Here is a 13,424-nt window from a genome sequence, read left to right on the forward strand (position 1 = left end):
ATTGGCTTAACCCTACAAAGACTGATACACTTGGCTTAGGCTCGTGTATCTGTTTTATTACCTCTTCAAAAGGAAGAAAAAAAAGAGAAAGAAAAATTAATAATAATAATAATAAGCCCCCCCAAACCCAACCACACGTCCTGATTGACCATCTAATCACGTGGGGGGCGGATTATACGATAATTAAATTACTGGCGTGGCAAACGTGGCAATGGTAACCCATTTAGTATGGAGACGCGTAGTAAGAAGAAACGTATAGGACCGCTACCCGGGGGCGATCGCCGGGGCACACCTGGAGCTGGCGCTGGGTGTGACAGCATGCGGACCGTCAGCGGTGAGGAGTTGAGCAGGCGGGCTTCTCCCGATAAATTCCACACTACAGCCGGTCGTCGTGAGTTGAACAGGCGGGCTCACGGCGTTAATGCTACAGCCGCTACCGATGATGAAATTAACAGACTGACATACAGAACAAGTAGCCCAATAGAGCCTTATAATAGTCCTAGCACTTCATCATACACACCCTCCGTCCAGTCATCACCTTCCACTATTAGCTTAAATACAGAACCACACTTACCAGCTTTGAATGTTGCGCGGGAGGCGAATGCCTTTTTGCCCGCGTCCACCAAGGCTGGAAAACCGAGAGTTCGCATGCGATGGAGCAAAGAGGTAAACTCATTTATCATGCGAACATTAAATTAAATTAAAATTGTTTATTTCTGTAGCTTATACCTAGATGTTATATGTTACCTGTTTAAACGATTCTTAATTTGTATAATAATGTTTTTTTTCCTTGTTTTTACCTTGATGTACTTGTTTCCGTTTGTGGAAGAGCGGGGACTCCTAACACAAGTTAATTCCATTACTTAAAAGGAGCTCCCTAGCTGTATCTGTTGTATCTAGGTATAAGCTACAGAAATAAACAATTTTAATTTTAATTTAATTTAATGTTCGCATGATAAATGAGTTTACCTCTTTGCTCCATCTCATGCGAACTCTCGGTTTTCCAGCCTTGGTGGACGCGGGCAAAAAGGCATTCGCCTCCCGCGCAACATTCAAAGCTGGTAAGTGTGGTTCTGTATTTAAGCTAATAGTGGAAGGTGATGACTGGACGGAGGGTGTGTATGATGAAGTGCTAGGACTATTATAAGGCTCTATTGGGCTACTTGTTCTGTATGTCAGTCTGTTAATTTCATCATCGGTAGCGGCTGTAGCATTAACGCCGTGAGCCCGCCTGTTCAACTCACGACGACCGGCTGTAGTGTGGAATTTATCGGGAGAAGCCCGCCTGCTCAACTCCTCACCGCTGACGGTCCGCATGCTGTCACACCCAGCGCCAGCTCCAGGTGTGCCCCGGCGATCGCCCCCGGGTAGCGGTCCTATACGTTTCTTCTTACTACGCGTCTCCATACTAAATGGGTTACCATTGCCACGTTTGCCACGCCAGTAATTTAATTATCGTATGTCCGCCCCCCACGTGATTAGATGGTCAATCAGGACGTGTGGTTGGGTTTGGGGGGGCTTATTATTATTATTATTAATTTTTCTTTCTCTTTTTTTTCTTCCTTTTGAAGAGGTAATAAAACAGATACACGAGCCTAAGCCAAGTGTATCAGTCTTTGTAGGGTTAAGCCTATGATGATGACAGGAATTTACGTGTGAGACGGCAAGTGTTGAGAATAACTGCTTTCTGAATAAGTGTAATGGTAAATGCGGGCATTTGCAGTGCGTTTAGGTTAGTCGAAAGGGTTTTTGGGATAACACCCGTTGTAGATATTACAATGGGCAAGATTTTTACATTATCTACTTACCATTGCCTTTTTATTTCGGTTGCCAGTTCTACGTATTTTGAAATCTTTTCAGTGTATGTATTAAGAAGATTATGTGTGTTGCATACTGCTATGTCTATAATAAATACTATATTTTTATTTTTATCTATTACTGAAATGTCCGGTCTATTATAATGTATTGTCTTATCTGTTATTATAGTTCGGTCCCAATATAATTTAAATGTGCTGTTTTCTAATACTGTGTAAGGTGTATATTTGTAATAGGCCACCTTTTTGGTTAGTAATGAATAAGCATGAGCTAGGTTCTGGTGGATAATTGCTGCAACTTGATCGTGTCTATGTTTGTAATCAGTTTGGACTATGGATTTGCAAGGCCCGGTGATGTGTTGAATGGTTTCAGAACTACTATGGCATCGTCTACATAAATCAGTTGGTAAGTTAGGTAAGCGGATGATGTGCTTTTGGTAATTGCGAGTGTCTATTACTTGATCCTGAATGGCGATCATGAAAGCCTCTGTTTCTGGAAAGAGCTCACCTCTCCGTAACCATTCGTTCGACGCATCTTTGTCGACGTGTGACTGGCCAAGATCGGCTAAATGCCTACCGTGTAGAGACTTTTGGGACCACAAATCTATTTTTTTTGTCTAGTAATTAATTTTGCTTGAATACTTCTATTGCTTAGATTAAGAGGCGTTATTTTTTTGTCAATTTCGATTGCGTGCTTGTGGAGTTGTGAGTGATCAGCCTTAGAATAGAAATAATTACGCAGTTTGTTCGTTAATGTATTATGTAGATTTTTTATATCAATTAAACCCTGTCCTCCATCCTGACGAGGTAGTGTTAAGCGTTGTATGCATGACCTGGGATGACGTTTTCTATGACTAGACATGTGTGTGTTTATCATACGCTGTAGTTTTAGTAAATCTGTTTGAGACCAGGTTATGATCCCAAAAGAGTATGTGAGGACCGGGATTGCGTAGGTATTTATAGCTTTCACAGTATTACGTGAGTTGAGTTAGGTCCTTAAAATCTGGTTAAGCCGAATTTTAAATGTCTTGATCAAATCTAACTTAGTTTGTTTCTGCTCTATTTGTTTTGACTGGTGAAATCCTAAATATTTATAAGTGTTGTGTTCATTCATGTGTTCTATTTGTTCACCAGTGTCAAGTACGTAAGAATTTGTTTGTGATTTATTAAGATAATTGAGTGTATTTTGCATTTGTCTACCCCAAACTGCATTTGGATGTCTGTCGAGAATGATTGTGTGATGTCAGCTAGTTTTGTAAGTTCGGCATTGTTTTTTGCATATATTTTAATATCGTCCATATAAAGTAGATGTGAAAGGGTATGATGCGAGTCGTTCTGTTTTAGTTGAAGTCCCATTTCAGTTTTATTAAGTGACTCTGACAAAGGATTCAGTGCAATACAAAACCATAACGGACTGAGCGAGTCTCCCTGGAAGATACCTCGTTGGATTTTAATTGTTTCAGTAGTAAGTGATGTATTATTTTATATTAATTTTAGCTTTGTCTGCCACTGAAGCATGGTAACACGTAAACATGTTATTAAATTAGGGTGAATTTTGTAATGTTGCAGTATGTAAAGTAACCAACTGTGAGGGACTGAATGGAAAGCTTTTTTGTAATCTATGTACATAGTGTGAATGTTTAATTTTTTTGTGAGTGCTTGTTTCATTACTATTGCGTCTATTGTTAACTGTTCCTTACATCCTTGACTATTTTTCCTGGATCCTTTTTGTTGCTCTGCTAGTATGTTATGGTGTTCAATGTGTGTATAAATTAAGTGGCTGATACATCCTGTTATAATTTTGTATATAGTTTGAAGACATGTAATAGGTCGGTAATTAGCTGGATTTTTGGAATCTGCACCTTTCGAGAGCACGTAAGTGATTCCGTGAGATATGAATTTTGGCATAGTGTGTGGTGAATGAATAAATTGATTTATGTGGCTGTGAATGAATGGATGTACGCATGTGAGTTTTTTGTACCAATAATTGTGAATGTTATCAGTCCCAGGTGCTTTCCAATTGTGTGTGCGTTTTATAATTTGAATGAAGATGTCTATGGAAATATTTTCAAAATCCATTGCGGTAATGTGTCCTGTGTCTGCTGATTTTAGGAGCCAGTCGGCATTAGTGTTATGTTGTACTCGGTTTTCCCATATACTTGCCCAAAATTGCTGTAGGTCTTGAGGTGATGGAGTGTTGGAGTTCTGAGTAGTATTGTCTTCATGATTAGTATTCATAGTTCTGTAAAACTGTTTTTCGTTATTTATAAAGGTTAAATTCTGTTGTTTACGTTTCGTGCAATTAAAATATCTTTTTAATCTATTCGAAGCTGCATTCAACTTCTGTTTCAGTGTGTCAAGAAAGTGTTGGGGCTCTGTATCTTCTTCACGCCGTGAATGAGTTTTGTATTTTATTTTTATTTCATCAACAGTTTTGAGAGCCGAGATGGCCCAGTGGTTAGAACGCGTGCATCTTAACCGATGATTTCGGGTTCAAACCCAGGCAGGCACCACTGAAATTTCATGTGCTTAATTTGTGTTTATAATTCATCTCGTGCTCAGCGGTGAAGGAAAACATCGTGAGGAAACCTGCATGTGTCTAATTTCAACTAAATTCAGCCACATGTGTATTCCGCCAACCCGCATTGGAGCAGTGTGGTGGAATATGCTCCAAACCTTCTCAAAAGGAGAGGAGGCCTTTATCCCAGCAGTGGGACATTTACGGGCTGCTTATGTAACAGTTTTTAGTATTTTGTGACTTCTATTTCCTGCAATGTATTGTGTAAGCCTACCTATTTCTAGCCTATATTTTTCTATTTTATTCTCAATCCTCTTTTGCCATGTAGGTTTCCTATTGCGACTATTTCTTACCGTATACTCTGCTGCAAAAAATCTAGTGCCATTACAGGCAGCTGCTGTATACGCTGCTGAATAGATTATTGTATGGAGTGTGTTGAAATTTTGGTCGTGATTTAAATGTTTCGGTACTACTGTGTTATTTAGGTAATAGACAATTGAGAAAATTTACGAGATGATTTTTGTTTTGGTATGTATGGTCTTGTCTCTGGGTTTGTGTCACTAAACTGTGCTATCGCATTACTAAACTCTATTTAAATTTTCTGTAGTAGGTGGTTTTCAGGATCTATATCTGTAATCAATGTTTGAATTTGTGTTTGTGGTCGTATTTGTGTAAGCGAGTTTGAGGTATCAATATGTGACAAATGTGGATGTTTTTCTATAAATAGCTCATGCAATTTTTTCCGGTATGCAGTTTTATTTGTTTCTAACTCAGTTACTATAAAATAACATCTAATAATTTCATCGTTAATTGCGTCTGACCATTTCATTCTACTATTTGTGGGTTTATTTTGCGTTAAAGTCGGTGTCAGATGCATAAGACTGTTTGTTTGATGGGCTTCTGAATGATTGTGAATGATATGTGAATCTGTATTTGTTGTTTTACTTCATCGCGTATATCATCAAGTGTACTTTGTGATAGAAGTTTTCTTCTTAAGATTGCCCTTCTTTGATCTCCTAATCGTTGTCGACTGGCCTGCATTTCGGGGAATTTGCAATCGAACTCTTTATGTAGCGACTCTAAATATGAATTCATATGTGTTGTTTCACACTTAGTTATTATAAGGTATGTGCGCCATATGAATCGGTTCATATCATTAGTCCATTTTTTTCGCACACGTGGGAGGTCAGCAGTGGGTACAGGGTTGATGGCGAGTGCCTTCTGCACAACAGCTGTTGACCTTGTTGACCTTAATGAATATAAGGATGATGGTGATGAATTCAGTGAACGGAAAAGGCTATGAGTGGAAGAAGGAGATGGTATGTTAGAGAAGAGTGAGTGCTCTGAGGATGAATTAGATGATGGTGAGGATGATCGTTTGGCTGTAGTCAATTTTTCGAGGGGAACCCGCCTGCTCAGTCCCCCGTCGCCAACGGTTCGCATGCTGTGACATCCAGCGTTAGCTCCAGATGTGCCCCGGCGACCCCCGGGCAGCGGCCGTAAACTATATATCTTATTTCGACTTTCCATTATTTTCTCCATAAGATGGGTTTGGGATCGTTAGTTTAGGTAGGTGTAAATTTGTTGGTAAGATGTTAAAACCAAATAACTAGTGCCATGTACCCGTAAGCCCCCCCACCGCGCCAAGGTGATCCCCTGGGGGGGTTATTATTATCATTATTATAGTCTTTATTTATTACATTGCCGTTTAAATAAACAAAACATAAATATTACAATTAGATATCTAGTTGTATATAAATAATTATAATATTTTGTTATATTATTGACATTCTTTTTTAAGTAGTGTAAAGTAATTGACATTTAAAAATACATTGCACTGAATTTAAATAAATAATTGAACTACAAACATTTCTAATTAGGTATCTATTCATTTAATTATATATGTCGGCGCAAAAGCATTTTTAGTTTTATCTAATTATTTTAAGTTAGTCTTTTAACGATTACTTTGTTTAGGTAAATCACGTGGTAGGACGTGCCTGGCCTTCGCCTTTCGTAACAAAGCACAGGCACATCTCGTAGCGCCGAAGGCCACTGAGTTTCGAAATTGTTAATAAATAGCCTGATTTGAGGTTAGAATTATATGATTAGTTTTTGCCAATATCTCAAGAACGAAGCAAATTCGCATGATGGGAATGGTACCAGAGCATAGGGAGAAAACTCATATACTTCCCCACAGCCCCTCTACCCCCCACTCCTGGAGCAGATTACTAAACCGCAACCGACAATTGGTTGGTCACCACCACTACGTGGCAGGAATTGCGCGATGTCTTAATAACTACTTTTGAACCAGAAAATCGATATTCTCGCGATGTTGCACGTTTTCGAGAACATACTTACGATAACACAATATCGCTCAGTTTTTGTCACAAGCATGGGTATTATGGCGTCGTATAACTAAGGATAAATTATCAGATGATGATGCGGTTGAGGCTGTTATTGGGTGTGTTGAAGACGAGCGCTTGCGAATTGAACTGCTGAACGCTAGGGCGAAATCTGTGCCAGAGTTGATTTCAATAGCCTCATCCATACGCAGAGTTAAACGTTCTGTTCCAAGCAAACCTGGTGGGCAGCAGGGCCTTTCCAAGCGACCTTGTTTCTCTGAAAGAGCCTCTTTCTCTTGCCAAATTTGTAAAAATCGCGGACACGATACACGCGAGTGTCGTTATCGTGATAAAGCCAATACAGTTCAACCGCGTCATCAAAAAACTGTTGCCGCCCAATCGAATATGAATAGGCCAACGTGTACGTTCTGCTCAAAGGTCGGTCACACATACGAGACATGTTTTAAACGGGAACGCGCTGTTGTTTCAAACGTAAATTGCGTAGGTTTACCAAAACTTAATTCAATGCCAGTTATTATCGGTAGTTTGAAACTGAGTGCGATGTTTGATAGCGGTGCTGAATGCTCTGTTATTCGCGAGTCTCTGGAAATGAGGCTACCTGGTAAGCGAATTGATGTTGTCAACTATTTAAAAGGAATCGGACAGTTTACCGTAGTTTCGTTGTCTACGTTGACGGCAGTTTGTGTGGTCGACAATTTGCGAGTGGAACTTACATTTCACGTAGTACCGGATTACGAATTGTCTTCAGACATTCTTATCGGAATGAATCTTATTGAAAACACTAATTTGAGTGTGGTGGTGAATTCTGAGGGAACCCGTTTGGTTCATCAGCCCGCGGTCTACCATATGCGATCTCAAAACGAAAAAAATGATATTATCGATTGTGACCTAACTAATCAAGATCAAATAACTGAACTTAAGATTTTACTTAATAAATATGGGCACCTTTTTATTCGCGGTTATCCCCACACGCGCGTCAATACCGGTAAACTCGAGATACGTCTCAAAGACCCAAATAAGTGTGTGAGCGTAGACCATACCGATTGAGTCCAGTGGAACGAGAAAAGGTGCGCGTAATTGTTAACGAGTTGCTTGAGCAAAACATTATTCGCGAAAGCAAATCTCCTTTTTCTAGTCCAATCATATTGATTAAAAAGAAGAACGGACAGGATCGCATGTGCGTGGATTACCGCGAGTTGAACAAAAATACCCTGAGAGATCACTATCCGTTGCCGATCATATCCGATCAGATAGATCAACTGTCAGGAGGTATTTTCTTTTCAACATTCGATATGGCGGCAGGGTTTCATCAAATCCCCATTGCGGAGACCTCGGTAGAAAAGACGGCGTTTGTCACACTAGATGGCTTGTTTGAATATTTAGCCATGCCGTTTGGTTTGAGTAACGCCTGCTCAGTATACCAAAGATGTATAAACAAGGCTTTGGCACACCTGCTGTCTTCAACAGATCAGGTCTGTCAAGTTTATGTCGATGCTGTTCTGTCAAAATGTAGGGATTTCACTGAGGGGATGTCTCACATTGAACGAATCTTGATGGCTTTACAAAAAGCAGGTTTTTCAATCAACATTGAAAAAATCGCCTTCTTTAAACGTTTCATCGAGTACTTGGGCAACATTATATCAAACGGACATGTCAGTCCAAGCCCTAGGAAAGTGGAAGCTTTAACGAAGGCTCCAGTGCCAAAAAACCCCAAACAAGTAAGGCAGTTTAACGGACTCGCTGGATTTTTCCGACGTTTCATTTCCAATTTCTCTACCATTATGGTACCACTTTATCAACTAACAAAAAAAGACGCGAAGTGGGAATGGAACGAAAGACATGATGAAGCTCGTAATCATATTGTGAAACATTTGTCTACTGCGCCTACGCTTATTCTATTCCAGGAAGATGCACCCATCGAGCTGTACACGGATGCGAGCAGTGCTGATCCAGGTCATCGGGAATCGCCAGCATCCAGTCGCGTATATGAGCCAGCGCACCACTGACGCCGAGAGCCGCTACCATTCTTATGAGCTCGAGACCTTGGCGGTGGTGAGAGCCATCAAACATTTCCGGCACTACCTCTACGGGCGAAAATTCAAGGTAATTACAGACTGTAATGCCTTGAAAGCATCCAAACATAAGAAGGACCTACTTCCTCGGATCCATAGATGGTGGGCCTTTCTACAAAACTACGATTTCGAGGTCGAGTACAGAAAAGGCGAAAGGCTGCAACACGCAGACTACTTCAGCAGAAACCCGTTCAACGAAATGTCAGTCAACTTTACGACTAGAAACTGCGAATGGCTTAAAATAGAACAGCGCCGTGATGACGTGTTACGTCCACTGATAGACAGGATCTCGAGAGAAGGTCCAGCTGAAGGATATCTGTTGGAGGAAGGAGTACTCAAGAGAGAGGTTACCGAACCTACAATTGGTCAGCACAAACTGATCGTAGCCCCGAGATCATTTCAGTGGAGTCTGATAAACTCCTACCATACAGCACTTCAACACCCAGGTTGGGAGAAAACCCTGCAAAAGCTGCGAGAGACCTACTGGTTCGACAAGATGACCACAACCGTAAGAAACTTCGTTGATAATTGTGTGGTGTGCAGAACAGCCAAAGGACACTCTGGCGCAGTGCAAGTACAACTTCACCCGATTCAGAAACCGACTGCACCCTTCCAGGTAATCCATATGGACATCACTGGCAAGTTGGGCACTAGAAACTCAGCAGGCGAAGACGAATATGTCATCGTGACTGTTCAAGTTCAAGTTGTTGTAGATGGCGGTAGAGAGTTTTTAGGCGAATTCAAAGCATACTGCGACCGTTTTGCCATCAATCTACACGTAATAGCACCAGGAGCTAGCCGAGCTAATGGTCAAGTAGAGAGAGTTATGAGTACTTTGAAAAATGCACTGACCATGATCAAAAACTACGAAACTGAAAATTGGCAAACTGCCTTGGAAGCTCTGCAACTCGCGTTCAATTGCACGCCGCACCGAGTAACTGGTGTAGCACCACTTGCACTCCTCACGCGACGTCAACACGTGGTACCACCTGAACTCTTTAAGGTTGGTGAACATCGATGACGAATCTATAGACTTCGAACTGCTCGAACAACATGTCCAAAGAAAAATGGCAGCAGTGGCGGAGTATGAGAAACAGCGATTCGACAAGAACAAGGCGAGAATTCGTCCTTTCCAAAAAGGTGACTACGTGCTTATAAAAAACAACCCACGCAATCAAACCTCATTGGATCTCAAATACAGCGAACCATATGAAATCTGTCGTATCCTGGATAATGATCGCTATATGGTGAAACGAGTGACAGGCAGAGGACGACCACGTAAAGTGGCCCACGATCAACTACGCCGAGCACCACAACCGGGTAATCAAGAAACCGTGTCGGCGGGATATGAAACTGAAGATCAGCAGGCCAACGCTACATCGCCCGGCGAGCCTGCGCAACAACAGCCGTCCCAGCCGTAACAGCAGCCCGATGTAGCAACGTCCGAGCCAATGCCGTCTGCTTCCCGTGCCGGTGCATCGCTGGACATATAAACGAGTGAGTTCTTTTCGTTTAAACTTTGAAATATAAAACTATATAGAATTCGAGTAAACTTTACTGGTCTAGACTTTAACGATTCACTGAATCTACTGAAATACTGAATATAATGGAAGGCAATGCAAGGCAATGCTTAAAGCTGTACAAATCATTTTCTACCCGTATCCTACCAATTTCTAGATCATTTTCAGAGCCTCTGGGGACCACGGTCATTAAAATAAAGCCAAGACCCCAGCATTGTCCTTCCATTTTCCTTTAGAACCTCTGTGGACCACGGCGTTCGAGACCGCTCATGACCACAGCATCATCCTTGCCTACGAGAACATAAATAATATCATACAATTATGCGTGGAGCATTTGCATCGACAATTAAACAAAATTAAATATGTGCTAGTACGCGTGGAGCGTTAGTACAGCAGATAATATTATCACTTGCTCTTATCCCATTGTAACCTCTATGCTTTTTCTATTTTATTACTCTATCATGTGCCTAAGCTTTGTTGCCTAGTTGCTTATAATTCATCATGATACGAATATACGGTAACGAATATACCGTGTACAAATATAGCTGATAACTTGGTTAAATTATTAACCTGCTTATATTATTCTTAACAAATTATTATGTAATCGTTGTCCAAAAATTTTAATTTGAATTTACAAATAGTAATTGGTGATTTTTAATGTGATTTTTCTAATGTAAAAGTATTTCCGCCGGACAAAACTAGTCTTTAAAAGACGTCGATAAAGATGGCGGAAGGGATTTTTATTTGAGCTTCGGTGCAAACAAGTGGTGTCAGTGTTGTGTTCAATTATATCTGGTAAGTTGAGAATTTGTTATTTTGATTCTAGTTTAACTATTCACAATAATAAAATTAGCTTTTATTTAAATTTGCTGGTTATAATTTGAAATACAGATTTTTGTTTAAATAAGTGTTTCATTATTTGTGATGAGCGAACCAAGTGATGCAAATTGTGACGTCAGCACTGCTGACGTCACTCTTTCTAAGAATTCCGATGGTCCCGATTTTCCGTTATATATAACATAACAATAACAACAATAACATGTATTTGTTAATAAAATGCTTTTTAAAATAGTGTACATTAACTAACATTCCACAATTTATTGCACATTGTTTAAATAAATAATTAAATTATTCGCAATACCTAATAATTTATTATTTATAATAATTTATACTTTTTAAAATAACTAGGCACTTCTTTATCTTTTATTAATAACACACTTTTAAATGTATTTTATCTGAAGTTCTTATTTTGTCTTTTTTTTAGCATTAGCAGCCCGTAAATGTCCCACTGCTGGGATAAAGGCCTCCTCTCCCTTTGAGGAGAAGGTTTGGAGCATATTCCACCACGCTGCTTGGCGGTTGGCTGGTTGGCGGAATACACATGTGGCAGAATTTCGTTGAAATTAGACACATGCAGGTTTCCTCACGATGTTTTCCTTCACCGCCGAGCACGAGATGAATTGTAAACACAAATTAAGCACATGAAAATTCAGTGGTGCCTGCCTGGGTTTGAACCCGAAATCATCGGTTAAGATGCACGCGTTCTAACCACTGGGCCATCTCGGCTCATTCTTGTCTTTTAGATTTAGTATATTCCATTGATTTGAAATACTTATAATCAATGATGTTCTAGTAAAATATCATTGCTTGTAATAGTAAGTTTTTTTGTGTGATTATTAAATATACAAGTGTAGATTAGACATGACAGTATGCAGGAATCCAGTACCTTTTTCTTCAATTTTAAAAGAAGATTTAATTCAAGTAGTTACTTATTGCTCCAAAATCTTTACCATGTAGCATCTATTTGTCTGTGTACTTTGTCATGATGTCTGGTTGTAGTAAACTTTATCTGTTTACCCATTATTTATATTTTATATATATATACCTACCTGTATATATTCTAGTAAGATATTGTTGACTTTAATGGATATTGATTGGTAGCTGTAGCGTTATATTAATTTGCAATGCATCTGAAACAGAATTATAATAAATTGATATGTTAATTAGAAGGAATAATTCCCTTGATATTAAAATCAGCAATTATATGTTAAAGGAAAATCTTTGTAAAATTATAAACCTCAGATCAAGGCCTTAAAGTTTAATATAAATGTTTTTGTTCTTCTATATTTTTATATCTCATTAGAACTTCATTGACAATGAATTCATATTCATTCGTTACTGCAAGATAAATATGATTTCATTTGCTTTAATGATTAATAGTAAAATTTGCTTACTTATGTATACTTACATTAGAAAACTCTTTCCGTGTGATAATATCATGCCAAGGTAGCATTTAATTTGACGTATTAAGTCGAAGTTAGTTTCATTTTTTAAAATCAAAATTGTGTTTGAGAATCGCAATTAATGTCAAATAATACAGTTCTCATTGAAAATTAGTTCGTATTACTTACAAAGTGGCGCTAGTATATCTTTAATTCGAGTTTCTGAATACTAAATATAGTTTTCATTAAAAATTCCACACGTGAAATCGAAATATGAGTTTCAGAATCACCTAGCTGATATTGAAACGTGGGAAGATTTAAAAACAATACTCGTACAACACTTTGGCAACACTTTGAATTACAAAATTTAAAGATTAAAAATGAGGAGAGCTTTTTAAATTTTTGTAACCGAATTCAAGGGGTTAGATCAGCTTTATTTGCTAAAGTTAACCAACTCTCAAATTTAGCCCTTAGGGAAGCGAAGTACATAATTTACAATAACACAGCGCTAAACACATTTTTTTATAACCTACCCGAACATATGATTAGTTATGTTAGACTCAAAAATCCGTCTAGCCTTGAAGATGCCTTTACATATGTTTTAGAGGAAGTAAATTTTCAGGAACAGTATAATTTGAGGAGTAAAATGCTCAATAATGCTAAACCGATTACTCACTCGCAATCTCAAAATTTTCAAAATCAAGGTCAATTTAAATTCGGAATTCAAAATACTACTGAAGCGACTAAGCCTATCCCCGTAGGTCAACAACCAATGGGAGTTAGACCCAAATCTCCTTCAGCGCCCTTCAAATTTGGAATACAAAATAAGCAATATACCAGACTCCGTGAAATCCTCAATATGGATATCGTCCTAATTATTTAAATAATAGACCAACTGGCTTTAGACCCATTTTA

General features: G+C 39.0%; 2 pseudogenes; one reads left to right on the forward strand and one right to left on the reverse strand.

Annotated features, from left to right (window-relative positions):
• The window catches only part of LOC125075599, a 3,605-nt pseudogene extending 2,198 nt beyond the window's left edge, over positions 1–1,407 (reverse strand).
• A 7,797-nt stretch (positions 1,408–9,204) lies between these two features.
• LOC125075600 lies at positions 9,205–10,188 on the forward strand (annotated as a pseudogene).
• The last annotated feature ends 3,236 nt before the right edge of the window (positions 10,189–13,424 follow it).

This window comes from Vanessa atalanta, chromosome W (genome assembly GCF_905147765.1).
Source record: "Vanessa atalanta chromosome W, ilVanAtal1.2, whole genome shotgun sequence".
In the NCBI taxonomy this organism is placed as follows: domain Eukaryota; kingdom Metazoa; phylum Arthropoda; class Insecta; order Lepidoptera; family Nymphalidae; genus Vanessa; species Vanessa atalanta.